The 6000-nt window shown below is 52.2% G+C and overlaps 16 non-coding genes across 16 annotated transcripts; all 16 read left to right on the top strand.

Annotated features, from left to right (window-relative positions):
- Positions 1 to 887: 887 nt before the first annotated feature.
- On the top strand, positions 888 to 960 carry trnak-uuu. The gene has a single exon. It is a non-coding gene; the product is annotated as a tRNA-Lys (tRNA).
- Positions 961 to 1287: 327 nt separating this feature from the next.
- Positions 1288 to 1360, top strand: trnak-uuu. Its single transcript has one exon. It is a non-coding gene; the product is annotated as a tRNA-Lys (tRNA).
- Positions 1361 to 1470: 110 nt separating this feature from the next.
- Positions 1471 to 1541, top strand: trnag-ccc. The gene has a single exon. It is a non-coding gene; the product is annotated as a tRNA-Gly (tRNA).
- A 265-nt stretch (positions 1542 to 1806) lies between these two features.
- On the top strand, positions 1807 to 1879 carry trnak-uuu. The gene has a single exon. It is a non-coding gene; the product is annotated as a tRNA-Lys (tRNA).
- A 327-nt stretch (positions 1880 to 2206) lies between these two features.
- trnak-uuu lies at positions 2207 to 2279 on the top strand. Its single transcript has one exon. It is a non-coding gene; the product is annotated as a tRNA-Lys (tRNA).
- A 443-nt stretch (positions 2280 to 2722) lies between these two features.
- Positions 2723 to 2795, top strand: trnak-uuu. Its single transcript has one exon. It is a non-coding gene; the product is annotated as a tRNA-Lys (tRNA).
- Positions 2796 to 3120: 325 nt separating this feature from the next.
- trnak-uuu lies at positions 3121 to 3193 on the top strand. Its single transcript has one exon. It is a non-coding gene; the product is annotated as a tRNA-Lys (tRNA).
- Positions 3194 to 3305: 112 nt separating this feature from the next.
- Positions 3306 to 3376, top strand: trnag-ccc. Its single transcript has one exon. It is a non-coding gene; the product is annotated as a tRNA-Gly (tRNA).
- A 264-nt stretch (positions 3377 to 3640) lies between these two features.
- Positions 3641 to 3713, top strand: trnak-uuu. The gene has a single exon. It is a non-coding gene; the product is annotated as a tRNA-Lys (tRNA).
- A 327-nt stretch (positions 3714 to 4040) lies between these two features.
- trnak-uuu lies at positions 4041 to 4113 on the top strand. The gene has a single exon. It is a non-coding gene; the product is annotated as a tRNA-Lys (tRNA).
- A 109-nt stretch (positions 4114 to 4222) lies between these two features.
- Positions 4223 to 4293, top strand: trnag-ccc. Its single transcript has one exon. It is a non-coding gene; the product is annotated as a tRNA-Gly (tRNA).
- Positions 4294 to 4557: 264 nt separating this feature from the next.
- On the top strand, positions 4558 to 4630 carry trnak-uuu. The gene has a single exon. It is a non-coding gene; the product is annotated as a tRNA-Lys (tRNA).
- A 327-nt stretch (positions 4631 to 4957) lies between these two features.
- trnak-uuu lies at positions 4958 to 5030 on the top strand. The gene has a single exon. It is a non-coding gene; the product is annotated as a tRNA-Lys (tRNA).
- Positions 5031 to 5141: 111 nt separating this feature from the next.
- trnag-ccc lies at positions 5142 to 5212 on the top strand. Its single transcript has one exon. It is a non-coding gene; the product is annotated as a tRNA-Gly (tRNA).
- A 262-nt stretch (positions 5213 to 5474) lies between these two features.
- trnak-uuu lies at positions 5475 to 5547 on the top strand. The gene has a single exon. It is a non-coding gene; the product is annotated as a tRNA-Lys (tRNA).
- A 326-nt stretch (positions 5548 to 5873) lies between these two features.
- On the top strand, positions 5874 to 5946 carry trnak-uuu. Its single transcript has one exon. It is a non-coding gene; the product is annotated as a tRNA-Lys (tRNA).
- The last annotated feature ends 54 nt before the right edge of the window (positions 5947 to 6000 follow it).

The following is a 6000-nucleotide window of genomic DNA, read 5'->3' as shown; positions in this document are numbered from 1 at the left end:
CCCGGGGTTCGGGTTTTTTAAAGGGCTTTTTTCATTTCGTGACCAAAACCCAATGGCCCCGTCAACCCACCAAAGGCATGAAATTGGGGGGGTTTGCCCGTGGGGGGTCCCCCAAAAAAAAATTTAAAGTTTTTTTCCCGGGGTTTTAAAAAGGGGGAAAAATTTGGGGGAAAATTTCAAAACCCCCTTTTTTTTCCCAGGGCCCGGGTTTAAAAAATTTAAACCTTTAATCGGGGGGCCCCCCAAATTTTCCTGGGTTTCCGGGGGGGTTTTCCCCGGAAAAGGGAACCCTTTTAAGGGATGGAAAAAGGGGTTTTAAGGGTTAAAGAAAACCCCTTTTTAGGACTCGGGGGGGGAAAGAAACCCCCGGGGCAGTTTTTCGGGGGGGTTTTGCCTTTACCACTTTGGGCTGAGGGTCCAGGGTTCAAGTCCCTGTTCGGGCGAGTTGTCCTTATACTGCACGAAGCTCGTGGCAAGATAAAGCCATACCTCTTAAAAACGCCAACCGTAAGACACCTGCAGAATAGATCAAAGCAGTGGCGAGGGTCACGGAAGGCGCCAGTGGTGTAGTGGTATCATGCAAGATTCCCATTCTTGCGACCTGGGTTCGATTCGGCTGGCGCAGTGGTTTTAGAAAGAAACCGCCGTAAATCAGCTTGGAACTTTGCCGGAAGGAATGGGCAGCGCGCTACGCAATTTCCTGTCTGTCGGTAGTTCCGCAGTTCGTTTTCGAGAGCCCTTTAGGGGAATGACTGCTTGTAGTTCGCTTGCAACTGCTCGTCCTGAAGTCGAGCCAGCGGAGCGCCAAAGAAAGTAGGCCCGTTGTGCTGGAACCGCCACCGTAACAGTGCATTGAAGACCACTCCGTTAGGCTACGTGGAGTAAGAGCCCGGATAGCTCAGTCGGTAGAGCATCAGACTTTTAATCTGAGGGTCCAGGGTTCAAGTCCCTGTTCGGGCGTGTGGCTCTTGCCTTTAGCAGAAATGACGGTGAAGCCTAGATCCTGTTAGGGGCAAAAAGCTGTACCGTGAGAAAGGCAACAAAGTCCAATGAGGGCCGCGACGGTGGGTCTTGATTAAAGCTGGAATTTCGCCTCGATGAGATGCACGTGACTGGATCCTCCAGCCCAATGGGACCTGCGACATTCCTCGTGGAGTGTTTGTTGGTTTTTCCGGTCGGCTGTTGCGGTAAGAAAGGAGAGCCGATATTCCACAGGTGCATGGACAAAAAATTCATTGTTTCCGGTGAACCGGTTCCTACACGATCACACCACATCGCTGCTCCAGAGCCCGGATAGCTCAGTCGGTAGAGCATCAGACTTTTAATCTGAGGGTCCAGGGTTCAAGTCCCTGTTCGGGCGAGTTGTCCTTATACTGCACGGCTCGTGGCAAGATAAAGCCATACCTCTTAAAAACGCCAACCGTAAGACACCTGCAGAATAGATCAAAGCAGTGGCGAGGGTCACGGAAGGCGCCAGTGGTGTAGTGGTATCATGCAAGATTCCCATTCTTGCGACCTGGGTTCGATTCCCGGCTGGCGCAGTGATTTTAGAAAGAAACCGCCGTAAATCAGCTTGGAACTTTGCCGGGAAGGAATGGGCAGCGCGTTACGCAATTTCCTGTCTGTCGGTAGTTCCGCAGTTCGTTTTCGAGAGCCCTTTAGGGGAATGACTGCTTGTAGTTCGCTTGCAACTGCTCGTCCTGAAGTCGAGCCAGCGGAGCGCCAAAAGAAAGTAGGCCCGTTGTGCTGGAACCGCCACCGTAACAGTGCATTGAAGACCACTCCGTTAGGCTACGTGGAGTAAGAGCCCGGATAGCTCAGTCGGTAGAGCATCAGACTTTTAATCTGAGGGTCCAGGGTTCAAGTCCCTGTTCGGGCGTGTGGCTCTTGCCTTTAGCAGAAATGACGGTGAAGCCTAGATCCTGTTAGGGGCAAAAAGCTGTACCGTGAGAAAGGCAACAAAGTCCAATGAGGGCCGCGACGGTGGGTCTTGATTAAAGCTGGAATTTCGCCTCGATGAGATGCACGTGACTGGATCCTCCAGCCCAATGGGACCTGCGACATTCCTCGTGGAGTGTTTGTTGGTTTTTCCGGTCGGCTGTTGCGGTAAGAAAGGAGAGCCGATATTCCACAGGTGCATGGACAAAAAATTCATTGTTTCCGGTGAACCGGTTCCTACACGATCACACCACATCGCTGCTCCAGAGCCCGGATAGCTCAGTCGGTAGAGCATCAGACTTTTAATCTGAGGGTCCAGGGTTCAAGTCCCTGTTCGGGCGAGTTGTCCTTATACTGCACGAAGCTCGTGGCAAGATAAAGCCATACCTCTTAAAAACGCCAACCGTAAGACACCTGCAGAATAGATCAAAGCAGTGGCGAGGGTCACGGAAGGCGCCAGTGGTGTAGTGGTATCATGCAAGATTCCCATTCTTGCGACCTGGGTTCGATTCGGCTGGCGCGGTGATTTTAGAAAGAAACCGCCGTAAATCAGCTTGGAACTTTGCCGGGAAGGAATGGGCAGCGCGTTACGCAATTTCCTGTCTGTCGGTAGTTCCGCAGTTCGTTTTGAGAGCCCTTTAGGGAATGACTGCTTGTAGTTCGCTTGCAACTGCTCGTCCTGAAGTCGAGCCAGCGGAGCGCAAAAGAAAGTAGGCCCGTTGTGCTGGAACCGCCACCGTAACAGTGCATTGAAGACCACTCCGTTAGGCTACGTGGAGTAAGAGCCCGGATAGCTCAGTCGGTAGAGCATCAGACTTTTAATCTGAGGGTCCAGGGTTCAAGTCCCTGTTCGGGCGTGTGGCTCTTGCCTTTAGCAGAAATGACGGTGAAGCCTAGATCCTGTTAGGGGCAAAAAGCTGTACCGTGAGAAAGGCAACAAAGTCCAATGAGGGCCGCGACGGTGGGTCTTGATTAAAGCTGGAATTTCGCCTCGATGAGATGCACGTGACTGGATCCTCCAGCCCAATGGGACCTGCGACATTCCTCGTGGAGTGTTTGTTGGTTTTCCGTCGGCTGTTGCGGTAAGAAAGGAGAGCCGATATTCCACAGGTGCATGGACAAAAAATTCATTGTTTCCGGTGAACCGGTTCCTACACGATCACACCACATCGCTGCTCCAGAGCCCGGATAGCTCAGTCGGTAGAGCATCAGACTTTTAATCTGAGGGTCCAGGGTTCAAGTCCCTGTTCGGGCGAGTTGTCCTTATACTGCACGAAGCTCGTGGCAAGATAAAGCCATACCTCTTAAAAACGCCAACCGTAAGACACCTGCAGAATAGATCAAAGCAGTGGCGAGGGTCACGGAAGGCGCCAGTGGTGTAGTGGTATCATGCAAGATTCCCATTCTTGCGACCTGGGTTCGATTCCCGGCTGGCGCAGTGATTTTAGAAAGAAACCGCCGTAAATCAGCTTGGAACTTTGCCGGAAGGAATGGGCAGCGCGTTACGCAATTTCCTGTCTGTCGGTAGTTCCGCAGTTCGTTTTCGAGAGCCCTTTAGGGGAATGACTGCTTGTAGTTCGCTTGCAACTGCTCGTCCTGAAGTCGAGCCAGCGGAGCGCCAAAAGAAAGTAGGCCCGTTGTGCTGGAACCGCCACCGTAACAGTGCATTGAAGACCACTCCGTTAGGCTACGTGGAGTAAGAGCCCGGATAGCTCAGTCGGTAGAGCATCAGACTTTTAATCTGAGGGTCCAGGGTTCAAGTCCCTGTTCGGGCGTGTGGCTCTTGCCTTTAGCAGAAATGACGGTGAAGCCTAGATCCTGTTAGGGGCAAAAAGCTGTACCGTGAGAAAGGCAACAAAGTCCAATGAGGGCCGCGACGGTGGGTCTTGATTAAAGCTGGAATTTCGCCTCGATGAGATGCACGTGACTGGATCCTCCAGCCCAATGGGACCTGCGACATTCCTCGTGGAGTGTTTGTTGGTTTTTCCGGTCGGCTGTTGCGGTAAGAAAGGAGAGCCGATATTCCACAGGTGCATGGACAAAAAATTCATTGTTTCCGGTGAACCGGTTCCTACACGATCACACCACATCGCTGCTCCAGAGCCCGGATAGCTCAGTCGGTAGAGCATCAGACTTTTAATCTGAGGGTCCAGGGTTCAAGTCCCTGTTCGGGCGAGTTGTCCTTATACTGCACGGCTCGTGGCAAGATAAAGCCATACCTCTTAAAAACGCCAACCGTAAGACACCTGCAGAATAGATCAAAGCAGTGGCGAGGGTCACGGAAGCGCCAGTGGTGTAGTGGTATCATGCAAGATTCCCATTCTTGCGACCTGGGTTCGATTCCCGGCTGGCGCAGTGATTTTAGAAAGAAACCGCCGTAAATCAGCTTGGAACTTTGCCGGGAAGGAATGGGCAGCGCGTTACGCAATTTCCTGTCTGTCGGTAGTTCCGCAGTTCGTTTTCGAGAGCCCTTTAGGGGAATGACTGCTTGTAGTTCGCTTGCAACTGCTCGTCCTGAAGTCGAGCCAGCGGAGCGCCAAAGAAAGTAGGCCCGTTGTGCTGGAACCGCCACCGTAACAGTGCATTGAAGACCACTCCGTTAGGCTACGTGGAGTAAGAGCCCGGATAGCTCAGTCGGTAGAGCATCAGACTTTTAATCTGAGGGTCCAGGGTTCAAGTCCCTGTTCGGGCGTGTGGCTCTTGCCTTTAGCAGAAATGACGGTGAAGCCTAGATCCTGTTAGGGGCAAAAAGCTGTACCGTGAGAAAGGCAACAAAGTCCAATGAGGGCCGCGACGGTGGGTCTTGATTAAAGCTGGAATTTCGCCTCGATGAGATGCACGTGACTGGATCCTCCAGCCCAATGGGACCTGCGACATTCCTCGTGGAGTGTTTGTTGGTTTTTCCGGTCGGCTGTTGCGGTAAGAAAGGAGAGCCGATATTCCACAGGTGCATGGACAAAAAATTCATTGTTTCCGGTGAACCGGTTCCTACACGATCACACCACATCGCTGCTCCAGAGCCCGGATAGCTCAGTCGGTAGAGCATCAGACTTTTAATCTGAGGGTCCAGGGTTCAAGTCCCTGTTCGGGCGAGTTGTCCTTATACTGCACGAAGCTCGTGGCAAGATAAAGCCATACCTCTTAAAAACGCCAACCGTAAGACACCTGCAGAATAGATCAAAGCAGTGGCGAGGGTCACGGAAGCGCCAGTGGTGTAGTGGTATCATGCAAGATTCCCATTCTTGCGACCTGGGTTCGATTCCCGGCTGGCGCAGTGATTTTAGAAAGAAACCGCCGTAAATCAGCTTGGAACTTTGCCGGGAAGGAATGGGCAGCGCTTACAATTTCCTGTCTGTCGGTAGTTCCGCAGTTCGTTTTCGAGAGCCCTTTAGGGGAATGACTGCTTGTAGTTCGCTTGCAACTGCTCGTCCTGAAGTCGAGCCAGCGGAGCGCACAAAGAAAGTAGGCCCGTTGTGCTGGAACCGCCACCGTAACAGTGCATTGAAGACCACTCCGTTAGGCTACGTGGAGTAAGAGCCCGGATAGCTCAGTCGGTAGAGCATCAGACTTTTAATCTGAGGGTCCAGGGTTCAAGTCCCTGTTCGGGCGTGTGGCTCTTGCCTTTAGCAGAAATGACGGTGAAGCCTAGATCCTGTTAGGGGCAAAAAGCTGTACCGTGAGAAAGGCAACAAAGTCCAATGAGGGCCGCGACGGTGGGTCTTGATTAAAGCTGGAATTTCGCCTCGATGAGATGCACGTGACTGGATCCTCCAGCCCAATGGGACCTGCGACATTCCTCGTGGAGTGTTTGTTGGTTTTTCCGTCGGCTGTTGCGGTAAGAAAGGAGAGCCGATATTCCACAGGTGCATGGACAAAAAATTCATTGTTTCCGGTGAACCGGTTCCTACACGATCACACCACATCGCTGCTCCAGAGCCCGGATAGCTCAGTCGGTAGAGCATCAGACTTTTAATCTGAGGGTCCAGGGTTCAAGTCCCTGTTCGGGCGAGTTGTCCTTATACTGCACGAAGCTCGTGGCAAGATAAAGCCATACCTCTTAAA

This window comes from Polypterus senegalus, chromosome 10 (assembly GCF_016835505.1).
Source record: "Polypterus senegalus isolate Bchr_013 chromosome 10, ASM1683550v1, whole genome shotgun sequence".
NCBI lineage: Eukaryota > Metazoa > Chordata > Cladistia > Polypteriformes > Polypteridae > Polypterus > Polypterus senegalus.
This window is presented reverse-complemented; position numbering and strand designations above follow the sequence as displayed.